Source organism: Aethalodelphis obliquidens, unplaced genomic scaffold (genome assembly GCF_003676395.1).
Source record: "Aethalodelphis obliquidens isolate GAN/ISIS:26980383/991018 unplaced genomic scaffold, ASM367639v1 scaffold8, whole genome shotgun sequence".
NCBI lineage: Eukaryota > Metazoa > Chordata > Mammalia > Artiodactyla > Delphinidae > Aethalodelphis > Aethalodelphis obliquidens.
In genome coordinates this window covers 47245896-47259384 of record NW_020837952.1, presented here as the reverse complement: position 1 = coordinate 47259384, position 13489 = coordinate 47245896, and the positions used below count along the sequence as shown (strand labels likewise).

The 13489-nt window shown below is 43.7% G+C and overlaps 1 protein-coding gene and 1 non-coding gene across 4 annotated transcripts in view; one reads left to right on the top strand and one right to left on the bottom strand.

Moving 5' to 3' along the window:
* TXNRD1 (thioredoxin reductase 1) overlaps window positions 1-5877 on the bottom strand; it is a 71470-nt gene extending 65593 nt beyond the window's left edge. Inside the window, exon 1 of one of the 3 annotated variants that reach the window (XM_027107401.1) lies at window positions 5753-5877. The gene's annotated coding sequence lies outside the window, so the exon portion shown is untranslated. The other 2 variants (XM_027107402.1, XM_027107403.1) reach the window with 2 other exon arrangements.
* Window positions 5878-12955: 7078 nt separating this feature from the next.
* TRNAA-UGC (transfer RNA alanine (anticodon UGC)) lies at window positions 12956-13027 on the top strand. Its single transcript has one exon. It is a non-coding gene; the product is annotated as a tRNA-Ala (tRNA).
* Window positions 13028-13489: the final 462 nt, after the last annotated feature.

The window sequence follows — 13489 nt, the reverse complement described above, 5'->3', positions numbered from 1 at the left end:
AGGAATACCAAGATTTGCATGGGCTCAGCCATGAATCATGAGCGCACAATCACACCAGGGAGATCAGGCACGCATCCCAATAGCGATAACACAGAGCCAAGTGCCAGAAGTGTGAGAACACCAGAGTGAACTTTACAGACAGGCCTGCGCTCCATCCTGGCTCTGCTGCTTTATTAGCTGTGTCACCGGGGCATACTCCTTAAGTTCTGAGGGCCTCCATTTGCTCATCTGTAAAACTGGATCACACCACCTCCTTCACAGGACTACTCCTGGGAGGATTTCGGTCAACTAGGTACCACAGCATTTAGGGGCTATCACACAACAGACATTCAATAAATGGTAGCTGCTATCATTGACAGACATTCATTTAAATTTCTGATGAGCTCTAAGGCAGATCTAGAATCCCAGGCACAAGGAATAAGTCTAACTCTTCACTTCTGATATTGGCAGGACGACTCCTTTCCCAGGGACAGGGATTTGCGGGAGTGCTGCGGGAGCGGAGGAGGGAGAAACAGGCAAATCTGGCCTTGTACTCTGACACAGGTAGGCAGTTGGAAAAGTGGGTCTGAGCAGGAAGAAAAGTCGAGAAAGAAAATGAAGAACAGAACAAAGGAGGGAAATTTTAGGGACCACAGCTCCAACAGTATTCCCACGAGCTTCCAGTAGAGATAAACGGGGGCAGAGCACGAGATCACCAGAAAAGCAGGTTGGGGCCAGACCCTGGAGGACACAGAAAACCAAGTTAAGAAATATATACTCATTCTGGATGCAGATCTGGGGGCAGCAAAGAAGCAATCAGGAAGATGGTTCTGCAGCAGATGGACTGCAAGGACAGGGAGGTCAAAAGTGGGCAGCCAGTTAGAGACCGTTTAGGTAGGAGGCAACAGTACCTGAAGTAGCCTGGGCAAAAAGTTAATAGAAGAAGTAGGCACCTGTGTGGGAAACCATCAGGCCCTGGTAAATGAACAGACAGGAAAGGTGAGAGGAAATCCAAAGCCTGGACCAGAAGAGTGACACCACTGTACAAGGACTGACAGACAGCAAAGAAGAGGCTTGTGCTGTCACCTGGTTAAAGTGGGAGAAGGCACTGGGTCTCACCATGCATTCACAGCTAGTAAAAATTTTACTATATAATCAGCACCAAACAAATTTATTGTACTAACAATCCATGCCTCTTGTAAACACTGTTAGTCCTTACTCTTACCTTCTTAAATAAACCAGAGTCAAAGCAGTCCTTCAATTCTCCTTAGGCCTCAACCTTAACTAGGCCAAAAAGCACATACACTACTAATCTCCCCGGAAGGGATTATCTGAGAAGAGAATCAAGTTTTCTGCCCATTTTGGTAGAGTATTAAGAAAGAAAGGGAATGGTCAGAGTTATTAAGTTACCACTCATTTCCCGATGTCTATTCAGTTAGGAGTCTGGTTTCTGGTAACTTTTAGAAGTTAGGCTTGAAAGGAGACCTGCCTGTTTCAGTGCCTACCCCGGGCCCAGAACGTGGGGGGCTCCCAGCCTGACCACAACACCATCACCTCGGAGCTCCTCCCACACTGGCTCCATAATTCCCTTGGATGTTAATCATGCACCACTTTGTGTCCGTCTTGGAAGAAATTAAGTCCCATGTTGCAAGTTTTAGTCTTAATCTCCCAAGATTATTATCTCAAACTACTGAAGGCTTAACTATGTCTGGCACTTTGTGTTCCAATAAGCACTCTTTCACTCACTTTGCTTTACCTCTCAATACCACCGACAGGCATTCATTTTATATGAGTGGTTTCAAAACTCTGGCATCCTGGAGACACTGATTTACATATAAGAAAGAGTCCCTGTAGGAAAATTTGCAAGCTTGCTCTTAAGAACTACAATGTTTATGAAAGCCGTATGTCTTTGTGCAACAGGAACTATATTCATAGTTCTTAGAATTTAGTAGCTAGCTAGTGCTAATTTCACACGTGGACACACAAGCCCTGACCACAGATAGCACAGTTCCCCATTTTTCTATTCAGGTAGGAAGTGTTACTTGCCTGTTGAGTTACTATTTGCCATCTTCTAACTAACACCTTTTAGGTATTAAATAGTAATCTTTTGTTTGGTTTTCCTCGATTCTAATTATTTAGCAACTAATCGTGACCAAACTACTTTATACATTAAAGTAAGTCTCAAACGTGATATTTATCATAAGAATTACCTGAGGAGGCTTGTTTAAAATAAATTTAAAGGCAGAACCTAGCCCCTTCCAGAGGGTTCAGTGAACAAGATCTCGGGTAAAGCCCAAGCATGTGTGTTTAACAAGCACTCCAGGGGACTCTGTGCAGGTGGTCCATAGTCTACAGTTTTTTGAAAGGCACTAAAGCCTTCATCCTGTAGGTAGTCATCTAAATGTATCAGTTCCTTGGAGTAGGGCTGTACTCCCTGGTCTCCCATAGCACACTGTGAAAACAAGGTAGGTTTTGCTGCTGCTGCTATTTATTGAGGAGAAAGGAAGACAAAGGAAGAAACAATATTAAGAGGAGAAAAGAAAAGCACATGTTTTAACGAGCTCCCTCCCTCTCCATTATTTAGGTTGCAACTAAAGCAGGAAATCTTAAGCTTTTTTAAGGTGTGGACTTCAGGATTATAACACTAATTCTATAAGCACTCAACTCTCCACTAAATAAATGCCTTTCTCCACTCAAACCCAATGTTCCCTAAAGAATTTCAAGACCTACCATTTAGTTCCAAACGTGGGTAACAATTATCTAGAAATTCACAAACATTTCAAAGCAGTAGCCTTACCTTGTTGTGTCTTCTTCCATATCTTAGTACTCATTAAAAACCAAAAATATATCAAATGATACAAAGGAGAGTGGTAAGTTTACTTAAAAGAGATGTTCATTTTTTAAAATTTAATTATAACTTGGTGGTAGGCTTTTCATGCATGGCATCGCACCTCACTAAATGTCTGAAATTAACTATGATCATATAGAATTGAGAATATCAGATCTTACCAATAAAGTAGGTGCAAAGCTTATAAAAAAGTGATTTTACTTTTTACTCCCACTGGTGTTAAAACTAGGACCATGTGTAGAATTTATATAAAGATCAAATGCCTATACAGCTTTTTAAGTACAAATTTATGACACAGGCAGAGAAAAGATCAGACAGGAAAGAATATTAACAGGACTTTGTCTCATTTTACTTGCAAACTAAAGGTCTTGAGTAACACAGTGTATTTTATACCAAGCTAAAAGCCTTAATCTCCATTAATTATTTTCCATTAGTTTACTATTTGTCTTTGAAGTCTATCTCCATTTCTTATACCCATTCTTCAAAAAGGTAATAAATAAGATTCTTTTAAAAGAAAAGGTAGTAAATAAAAATACAAATTGTTATAACCTTCCTAAACACACACACATCTAAATACATTGTTACATTTAACTGAGGCCTCAGGCTTACTTCTAAGAGGCAATGTTCAAGTATAAGATCCATTTCTTAAACATTACATTGATACAGACAAGGAGGACAAAAAAATCAGCAAAAGTTAAAGCTATATCAAGGTGATAGGATTCTAAGGCTTTCTAACCTGGTCATCCACGTTGCATATCTCCCCCAAATGTGCACCCAACCTCCCAGCATCTTGCCTGTATGGCAGGTCATGACCCATCCAGCCTCCCAGCATCTTGCCTGTATGGCAGGCCATGACCCATCCACCCCTCAGTGGATGGTCCTAAGGGAGGACGCCACCACACTCACCACCACCCAAAGGAAAGATTTATTTCTCTTATTTCCCTCTACCCAGTTGTTAACTCTGGGCTAGAAAAGAGATACCTGAAGGGAAATGAACTTACTCTAGGAGCTTGCTGGTTGCTCTCCCCTGAGCCTGGGGTTTCTGGGTTTCCCTCCCTGAGAATTAAAGAGGAAGACGATAGGGACGGACAAAGATAAAGCATTTCTTGACCCACTTTTCTCAGTACTTCTCTAAACGACTCACTTTCAGCAGTTTACACTGCTGCTAAAAAATTTTGTTATTTGGATTTACTGGGAAGGAAAGAAAAAGGACACTTTAAAAAACCTATTTAAAAGAAGAAAATAGGCCGTCTGCCCTTCCACGCTTCCCACTTCTGAAATGTGTGTCTCATCCACGTCGATTAACACGTGAGCTGGCCCCCACGTTTCTTTGTCGTTTTCTAAGGATGTGCTCCGGTTGGAGGTTCGCTCACAATCACCCTGGCTTTGAGACCACGGCCGGATCGATGAGCTCGTTTGCAGTTCAGGCGGCAAAAGAGACGTTAAGGTCCCCTACCTACCTTCAGGGTTGGACCATGGCCGCCTAGCTTTCTCCGTTTCACAAACACAACGGGTATGTCGGTTTTCAAGGTCAGTTCGCAGAGCGCTCCCTCGAGGCCCCGCCCGTTCTCTGGGGCGCAAAAGCAGAGCGGATCCGGTCAGTCTTTCCGCCCGGGGCCGTGGCGGGAAGTGCGCGGCGGGGGCGGGGCTTCCGCGTCCCAAACTGCACTCGCCCGGGCGACAGCCCAGGCCCCAGCCCCGGCCCTGACCTTGACTAAGGCCGGCCACCAGCTCGGGTCCCGGACCGGCGCACCTACACGCGGGCTGGAAACATGGCCTCGAGGCCAACTAACACCTCCCAACTTAATCTTCCTTTGAACTCTGCATCGTATACACAGAATGCCAAAAAACCAACTTCCAAAGTTTCTCTGAAATTTGAAACCTCGAGGCAAAATTAAGAACACTGCCCACTTGGGGTGCTTTTATTAGAGAACCTTGAAATAATACAGCAACACCCTAAATGACATGCTTGGTGCAAATGGTCCAATTTTACAAACGGGCGAACTCAGGTAAAGAATGAGTCAGTGAGAATTAAAAATAGACTCTAGTTATACTGACATCAGGTCCATTCATGAGACAAAAACCACACCAGCCCCCAAAGTATAGCTGTTTGACAATAACAATAATAATAGCAGCTAACGATTCTGTAGTGCTTTGCATATGTTAACACTTAATCTTCATAACTACCCTGTTGAAGTAGGTCCAATCAGGTCCATTTCACCAATAGGGAAACTGAGGCACAGAAAAGCTTCCCTACCCAAATTCAAGCAGCTAGTCAACAGCAGAGCCAGGATTCAAACCAGGCAGTGCAGTGTAGCCTTTAACCCCTACCCTGTACTGCCTGATACAGTGAGATAAGCGCCGGTTCCTCTTAGTTGTCTCCTTTAACAGCCTAGGGAAAGTCACAGGAGTCTAAGCCTTGGTCTCCCCACTTGAACACACGAAGACACACGTGATTTGCCAATCTCTCACAATTTCTGAGGATTCAGTGGTGTGAAAATTCCTCGAAAGGCATCCTTTAATCGTTATACTCGCTTAATGCTGACAAGGCTCTGTCAATCTATTCATCATATTATCACCTACATTTCAAGACTCGTGCATTAAGAAATGATACAGAAACTATTTTCTCCGATATTCTGCAAACCGTCTCTATAAAGAAGAGCTGGAGACAGGAAACCACCAGCCGACAGGGGGCCGGTCTCACCTACCAACACGCCAAGCTTTCACCGACCCGGGCGAAACAATGAGCACCGCCAAGAAGCTCACCCGACTTAAGAGAAGCCTCGGCCCTACTCAGACACGCATTCAAACGTCTCCCCTTCCCCTGCATCCACAAGGCACCCGGCAGGAGGATGCTCTCGGCCCAGAGTGTTCACAGCCCAGGGGCTTGGGGCTTCCTCCGTTTTCAGTAAACCCGAAGCTTACACGAACACGAGTCCTTGGGCACCAGGCGCTCCTTCAGACGTCCCAGCACCTGCCGCTCCGGTGCAATGCGGGACTGAAGCAAACTGAGGAGGAAAGGCTGCGGGTTCCCAGTAGCTCCGAGAAGCCGCGCCCTCCTCTGAATGGGCGGGCAAACCGCCAGAGTCAGAATGACAAAGCAAAAACCCACTCTTCGTGCAGCACTGGCAACTAGGCTGATGCGCTTAGCAAAGTGGGATCTCCTAATTGGGTGACAGCATATCCTCTTCCTGCTCACAGCGCCCCCAACCCAAGAAAGGAGCAAAAACAATTTAAGAAATATTTGGAACCGGAACCAAGAGTGTGCCTTAATTGAACAAAACTGGACTATGCCCTCGGGCAGTGACTCCCGAACTTTGCTACTGATTGTAATCATGCGAGGATCTTCAAAAACGCTGCCGCCTGGCTCCCACCCGCAGACATTCTGATGTAATTGGTATTGCTTGCGACCTGGCCATCTGAGGTTTTTAAAACTCCCTGGATGATTTTAGTGAACAGCAGTTTGCGACCTACTGCCCTAAAGTAATGGATTAGTCAGTCTGGTGATTCCCTAAAGGAAGCGATTAGGCTTTAAAAAAAAAAAAAACTTCTAGTCCATCCTGACTAATTCTGAAAAGAAGTGACAAATTTTCACCAACACATAACTTCGCTTTATAGTACTTCCTCCTTATCCCACTCAGATTTTGGTTCGTCATGTTGTTGAAGGAAAACTGCATATATTTAACTCCAGCCATGCCCGGCACCTGCAGCCAGCCACCCGAGTGAGCCACACTCCCTCATACTTCCCTGCTCTTACTCATATTCTTACTCAGCACCTTGTGCTAGCAGGTGGCTATGAATATTTGATGAAGAAATAAATAAATGAATGTCTTTCCCACTTCTTTGTCTGGATACTGCCAGACTGAAACACGCTCAGGTTGCTGGTTTCTAAAGGCTCCGTGAAGCCACAATTTGCTCCTTTTGAGTCCCCTCCCAGGTGCAAGGCAGAGGCTTGTTGCAGCCTCTCAGTTTCAGAACGCGTTCACACACACACACACACACTCACACACACTCTACACATTGTGAGGGAGGGAAAAAACCCTCTGCAAACACAATGGGACCCAGAGAGGACTTTGATCAAACAGGCCTTGCTGAGTGCCCCTAGTCTACCACACCTAGTTCATGGTATACTTTAGTTTTCTATGGTGATAGTTGTTCTTCCTGAATAGGCCCTTTAGGCGGTTAAGGGCAGAAGGTAGAAAGTTCTTCCTGAGGTTTTGTTTCTTAAAAATAATCAGCCCCAAATCATCCTCAAACCAAAGAGACACATTTGGGGGTGGAAAGTTTTGTTCCCCTACAAGGTGCTAAACTGACACTCTGTTTGGTGGTTATTTATGTGAGTGCCTAACCTGATTCTGGGGTCCTTAGAAGAGAAGATGGGTCTAGCACATAGGTGTTCAGGAAACAAGATGACTTAGGAAGCAAAGAATGAAAAAATGTGAAGGAAAGACAGCTGGGATTAAGGCAGAGAACTTACCATTTACTCCCAGCTGCTGTGCCAAGCTTTGTACTAACCAGTTTACATGCCTTCTTTCATTTAATCTACACAAAACAACCCATGAGTTGGCGTCATAACTCCACATTCTTAAACATCTATAGAAGCTACAGTTTATTGCAAAAGCATGTCTTAGGATACAGAGGGACTTTAAAATCATTTAACTTAATGTGCTAAAAGCAAGTGAGAAGGGTTGACTTCTAAGAGCCTTCTGGGACAGACAGGTCCGAGTTACCATAGTTAACATTTTCTAATGGCATTCCAGAAAAGGCTAGATAAGGCATTTTAACTTTAAACTGTTCTTAAGTGAGCAGATTATAGCACAAATCCCAAGAGCAGCTCCATGTAGTTATTTTTTAAGTTAAAAAAAAATATCACCGTTAAAAAAAGCTTCACTTTCCTTTCAAACCATTCTTGCTACAGTTCAGGGCCCAGATGCCTTACCCTTGTCAGGAAATAGAACGCCTTAGTTCTATTTAGTTGCTGGTCAATGGAAGAAGAGCCGCTCGCTGGCACTCACACCCCCCTCCCCCATTTCTCATCATGCAGCATTTGTTCTAGTGGTACATCTTGCATCTCTTGACTGGGTTCATGTTATTCCTCCTGCCTAAAATTATCTTCCCTCCCTAAGGGCCTACTCCCTCAAAGCTCATCTGAAATGTCATCTCCTGTGGGAGGGCTTGCCTGATTTCTACCCTGTGTTTATCGCTCCTTCCCTCTTCTGTGTCCCCAAACACCTAAAAATAATTACAAATCATCTAAAGCCAAGAGAGTTTTGAGAAGGCAAAACCTTGCTTGATTTATCATGCCCTCCCAGAACCTGTTATATATTGTAAGTATGCAGAAAATGCTGGAAAAGACCCTCTGTTCCTGAGCTGTCATCTAAGGACACTATTAACAGGTCTATGAAGGTGTTCCGTCAAGGGTCCTCTTGCACTAAACTACCATTCCTCAATAAGTCTTTCTCATACATACACACTGAGCTAGAACCACCTTCCTGACACCCAGATCTCTGCGCAATCCTCCAGTAGTTCTCTAGGAACCTCTAAATAAAATCCAAACTCCTCAATTGTACTGAGTTGGCAACGGCCACCCTTGTTAAACCTAGATGTCCACATATTCTGTACCCTACTTAACCAGAAAACATTACTGGAGAAAACACAGAAATTAAAAGTAATTTCACTTTAGGGCTTCCCCGGTGGTGCAGTGGTGAAGAATCTGCCTGCCAATGAAGGGGACACAGGTTCAAGCCCTGGTCCAGGAGGATCCCACATGCTGCAGAGCGACTTAAGCCCATGCACCACAACTACTGAGCCTGTGCTCTAGAGTCTGCAAGCCACAACTACTGAAGCCTGCGCCCCTAGAGCCTGTGCTCCTCAGCAAGAGAAGCCACCGCAAGGAGAAGCCTGCACGCCGCAAAGAAGAGTAGCCCCCGCTCGCCGAAACTAGAGAAAGCCCACGCACAGCAACGAAGACCAAACATAGCCAAAAATAAAAATAAATTAAATAAATAAATTTAAAAAAAAAAGAAACAGCCAACGCAAGAGGGACACTCTGACTCTCCTTTCTGTCTCACTGAAAATAGGAAATAAGTCACTCATGTGAAATGTGCACTCCTTGCATCTAGAGGTAGAAGGACACCCTTAACACAAAAGATAGGGAATTTGGGGCCAGGAAGCCTATATAAACAAACTCATTACTTCTTTAATATACTACCCCAAGCCCAAACTCTGCTGATAATCGTCACTAGTTGGGCACCCAAAACCTAAGTTTCTTTGTCCTGTCAATTCCTCACAAATGTATTGTTTCTTTGTCTAAAAAAGTATAAAAGCTGCCTGCTTTGGCCACTTCTTGGGTACCATTTCTATGGGATCTCCATGTGCATGAATTAAAATTTGTTTCTCTTTCTCCTGTTAATGTCTTGTGTCAATTTTATTATTGGTCCAGATATAAGAACTCAAGACAGGTAGACTGGGAAATTTCCCCCTCGCCAACACTCACCACCCAGTTCTACAAGGGTTAAGTCGGAACCCAATTCAGTTGCCCACCAACCTGAGAGGAATTCAGGATGGAAACAGGATGAAGCACTCCGTGCTTTAGATAAACAGGCCCTTAAATAGCCAGATGCGTATCTCAGGAAGAATTTTAATGACCCCAGATTCTTGCATCTTCTCCTATTTAGCTAAGCACTTAAACTTGAGATATCTGTTCTTTGTGATTAGCAGTAATCTTTTACCAAGATGTATGCTTGACAGTGTGTATTTCCTAGCCCCCCCCCAAAAAAAAATCATATATAAACGGGTCTCTCCCCTACTTCTTCGGAGCAACTCCTCAGAGATAACTGAGTGCTGTCTCTGGGCTATAGTCCTCAATAAGACCCTGAATAAAACTTAAACTCACAACTTCTATGTTGTGTGTTTTTCTTTAAGTCGACAACACCTACACCTTGCCATTGGCTCATGACCTGCTTTCTACTTTAAGAAAAGAGAATCAACCAGACAGAACTCCCACCTATTTCCCTTTTTTATTTTTTTTTTTCCGGCTGTTCCATACGGCATGCAGGATCTTAGTTCCCCCACCAGGGACAAACCCGTGCCCCCTGTATTGGGATCAAGGAGTCTTAATCACTGGACTGTCCAGGAAAGTCCCAAAGTCCCACCAACTTCCATCTCAACCACCAAGCTGACATATTCCCCGCCTTCGCTCTTGATTTAATGAAGGCCAGCCTCTCCACTTGTGTGCGCATTTTCATCTTTTCTTGACTTCTCAACCTTCGATAACTTCACTCCTCCCATTAGCCTCCCTCTCTGGCATCATCAGTTTCTTGTTCTCTACCTGATCATTCCCATCATCATACAAGCACACTGTAATGTTCCCATTTTTTAAAGTCTCCCAAGATCCCATATGCCCAATTCCAGTAGTTACTACCCAACATCATTTCTCCCCTCACAGGGCGAAAAAAAAATTTTTTTGGAAAGGATTCTTTGTACCCTGAGAATAAAGTAGGGTAGGGAGGTCAGGAAAGATCTAAGTATATGGCACTCGAGCAGAGACCAGAGTGAGATGAAGGAGCAAGACTTAAGAGGGGGAAATCTTTCTAAGCAGAGGAAACAGGAAACAGCTCCCTAAGCTGGGAGCCTGCCCGATTTGTCCACAGATCTGCAAGGGAACCAATGTGTCTACAGCTCAGTGAGTGAGGAAGAAAGTGGTAGGTAGTGAGGTCAGAGGAGTAGCCAGGGGTCAGATCCCAAAGGCCATAGTCAGAAATTTGGATTTCATTCTTAATGTGATAAGAAGCCAAAGTGTCACAAGAGAGGAGAGGGAAATGATCTAGTTTGTATCCTTAAAGGATTGCTCTGCTGTGTGGAGGAGAGACTAAGGTAGGGACTCAGCGTGGAGGAACACAGACCAGTCAAGAAGTTACCGTGGTGGTCCAAGCTGAGATGATGAAGGTTTGGATTAGTGAGTTGAGAACATATATCTGAAGATAAACCTAATTAGTTTTACAGATGGATGGAACGAGGGGTGTAAAAGAAAGAAAAGAATCAATGACTCCAGGGTTTTGGCCTTGGCAACTGGGTAGATGGGAGCACTCCCTGATGAAAGGGGGGATACTCAGGGAGGAGGAGAAAAGATGGGAATGGGAGCGATGGAAAGCAATAGTTTGGGACAAATGCATAGTATGGTTTGAGAAACCTACTGTTATCCAAATGGAGATTTTGAGTAGGTAGCTGGTATGCAAATCTGGAATTCAGGGGAGAAGTCAGGGCTAGAAATAAAAATTGTTAGTCAAACAATAAAAATTGTTAGTCAAATATAAAAGGTATTTAATGACATGGATATTGCATTGTAGATAATGTTGGGGTTTTCCAGAGAAACTGAGAGAGAGAGAGAGAGAGATTTTTTTTCTTTCTTTCTTTTTTTCTTTTTTTTTTTCTGGCTGCGCAGCATGCAGAACTTCCCCAACCAGGGATAGAACCCATGCCATCCCTGCATTGGAAGCACGGAGTCTTAGCCGCTGGACCACCAGGGAAGTTTGAAAGATTTATTTTGAGAGAATGACTCACAGCATTTGGTGGCTGGCAAGTCTGAAACCTAAAGAACAGGTCAGCAAGCTGGAAATTCCAGCAGTCTTAATGTTGCAGTCTCGAGTCTGAAGGCAGTCTGGAGGCACAATTCTTTCCTCTGCAGGACACCTCAATCTCTTCTCTTAAGGCCTTCAACTGATTGCAGGAAGCTCACTCACATTATGGAGAGTAATCTGCTTTACTCAAAAGTCTATTGATTTCAGTGTTAATCACATTAAAAAATACCTTCACAGCTACATGTAGACTGGTGTCTGACCAAACAACTGGGTACCATAAAATCAGCCATCACATCATGCGACTAGATGAAATTACCTAGTAAGTTAATGCATTTAGAGAAATGAAGACAGTCCAGGACTGAGCCCTGGCAAAGTGCAACGGAGAAGGGTCCAGCAAAGGAGGCTGAGAAGGGAGGTAGGAGGAAAACCAAGAGAATGTGTTAAATCAAAAGCCAAGGAAGACGTGCTCCGAAAAGGAGGAAGATCAATTATATCAGGTGCTGCTGAGAAAACCTGCAAGATAAGGACTGAATCATGGAAGTTATTGCTGACTTTACTGAAAATGACTGGCGGAAAGAAAGCCTAAGTAGAGGCGGTTCAACAAGAAACAGAGGGCTTCCCTGGTGGCGCAGCGGTTGAGAGTCCGCCTGCCGATGCAGGGGACACGGGTTTGTGCCCCGGTCCGGGAAGACCCCACATGCCGCGGAGCGGCTGGGCCCGTGAGCCATGGCCGCTGAGCCTGCGCATCCAGAGCCTGTGCTCCGCAATGGGAAAGGCCACAACAGTGAGAGACCTGCGTACCGGTAAAAAAAAAAAAACAACAAGAAACAGAAAAAAAGGACAAGGAGGTAGTAAGTATAGCCAACTCTTCCAAAGAGTTTTGCTATACAAGCACAAAACAATGGGATTTTGTCTAAGAAGGAAGTTATTATAGCATGTTTCAATACTGAAGAAATAATCTAGTAGAGGAAATTTGGTGATTTCCAAAGAGGAAAGGAGCAAGATGAGATCTGTAAATTACAGAGGCAAAGTACTTTGACTATATACATCTATTATGCAGCAGACTTAAGTCAAATCTAGGTTCCATCACTGATTAGACAGTCAAATTACTAAGCCTCTCAGCTTTCTCATCCTCTTTCTACAAGGTCCTCTGTGGTCCTTCTACCTCTTTATCTCACCCAAACCTTCCCTCCGTCTCTATGCCCCAGCCATTAGCCTTTTTTCAATCCCTTTAATTAATCTAACCACAGGCTTTGCTAACTCCCAATCACTCAACACATCTTAGTTCAAACATGTCTCAGTCACATAAGCCAAATCCCCCTATGAAATGCTCTTGTGTTACCATGTATTCTTTCTGATTAGTACTTACCACAATTGCAGTTATATTTTTAAGTATGGTTATTTGATCAATGTCAGCCTCCCCCTCTAGAACAGCTTAGTTCAATAGAACTTTCCATGATGATGCAAATATTCTATATTAGCATTGTCCAACCCAATAGCCTCTAACCACATGTAGTTATTGAGCAAATAAAACATAACTAGAGCATATGGGGATGTAGCTCAGTGGTAGAGCGCATGCTTTGCATGTATGAGGTCCTGGGTTCAATCCCCAGCATCTCCATCTGATTTCTCCTTGTTTAATCCTTGGAAAATATGGCTAGTGCAAGTGCTGATCTGAGTTTTAAACTTTATTTATATTTAATTAATTTAAATGTAAATAGCTACATGTGGGCAGGGATCAGGATTATTTATGTTCACCACAGTGTTCCCAGCACTTAATATAGTGCCCACACTTAGTAATTGCTCAAAAAATGTTTGTCGAAAGATTCGATCTGTACAGTGGGGATATTACTAGTTAACTTGTAGATTTCATATTTTTCTAAGAGGAAAGGAAAAAGAGTCTTTACATAGTAACTGTCAAAGATTCTCAGTCCTCTTATAAAGGTGAATCTGACCTTCAAGAATTTGATCAATCCCAGAGGGTGGCTGAGAACATATTGGGTATCTGAATAAAATAACACCTGTAATATGCCTAGGAGTGTGCCTAGAACATGTGGTGGTCCATCAACTTCACAGAGGGCAA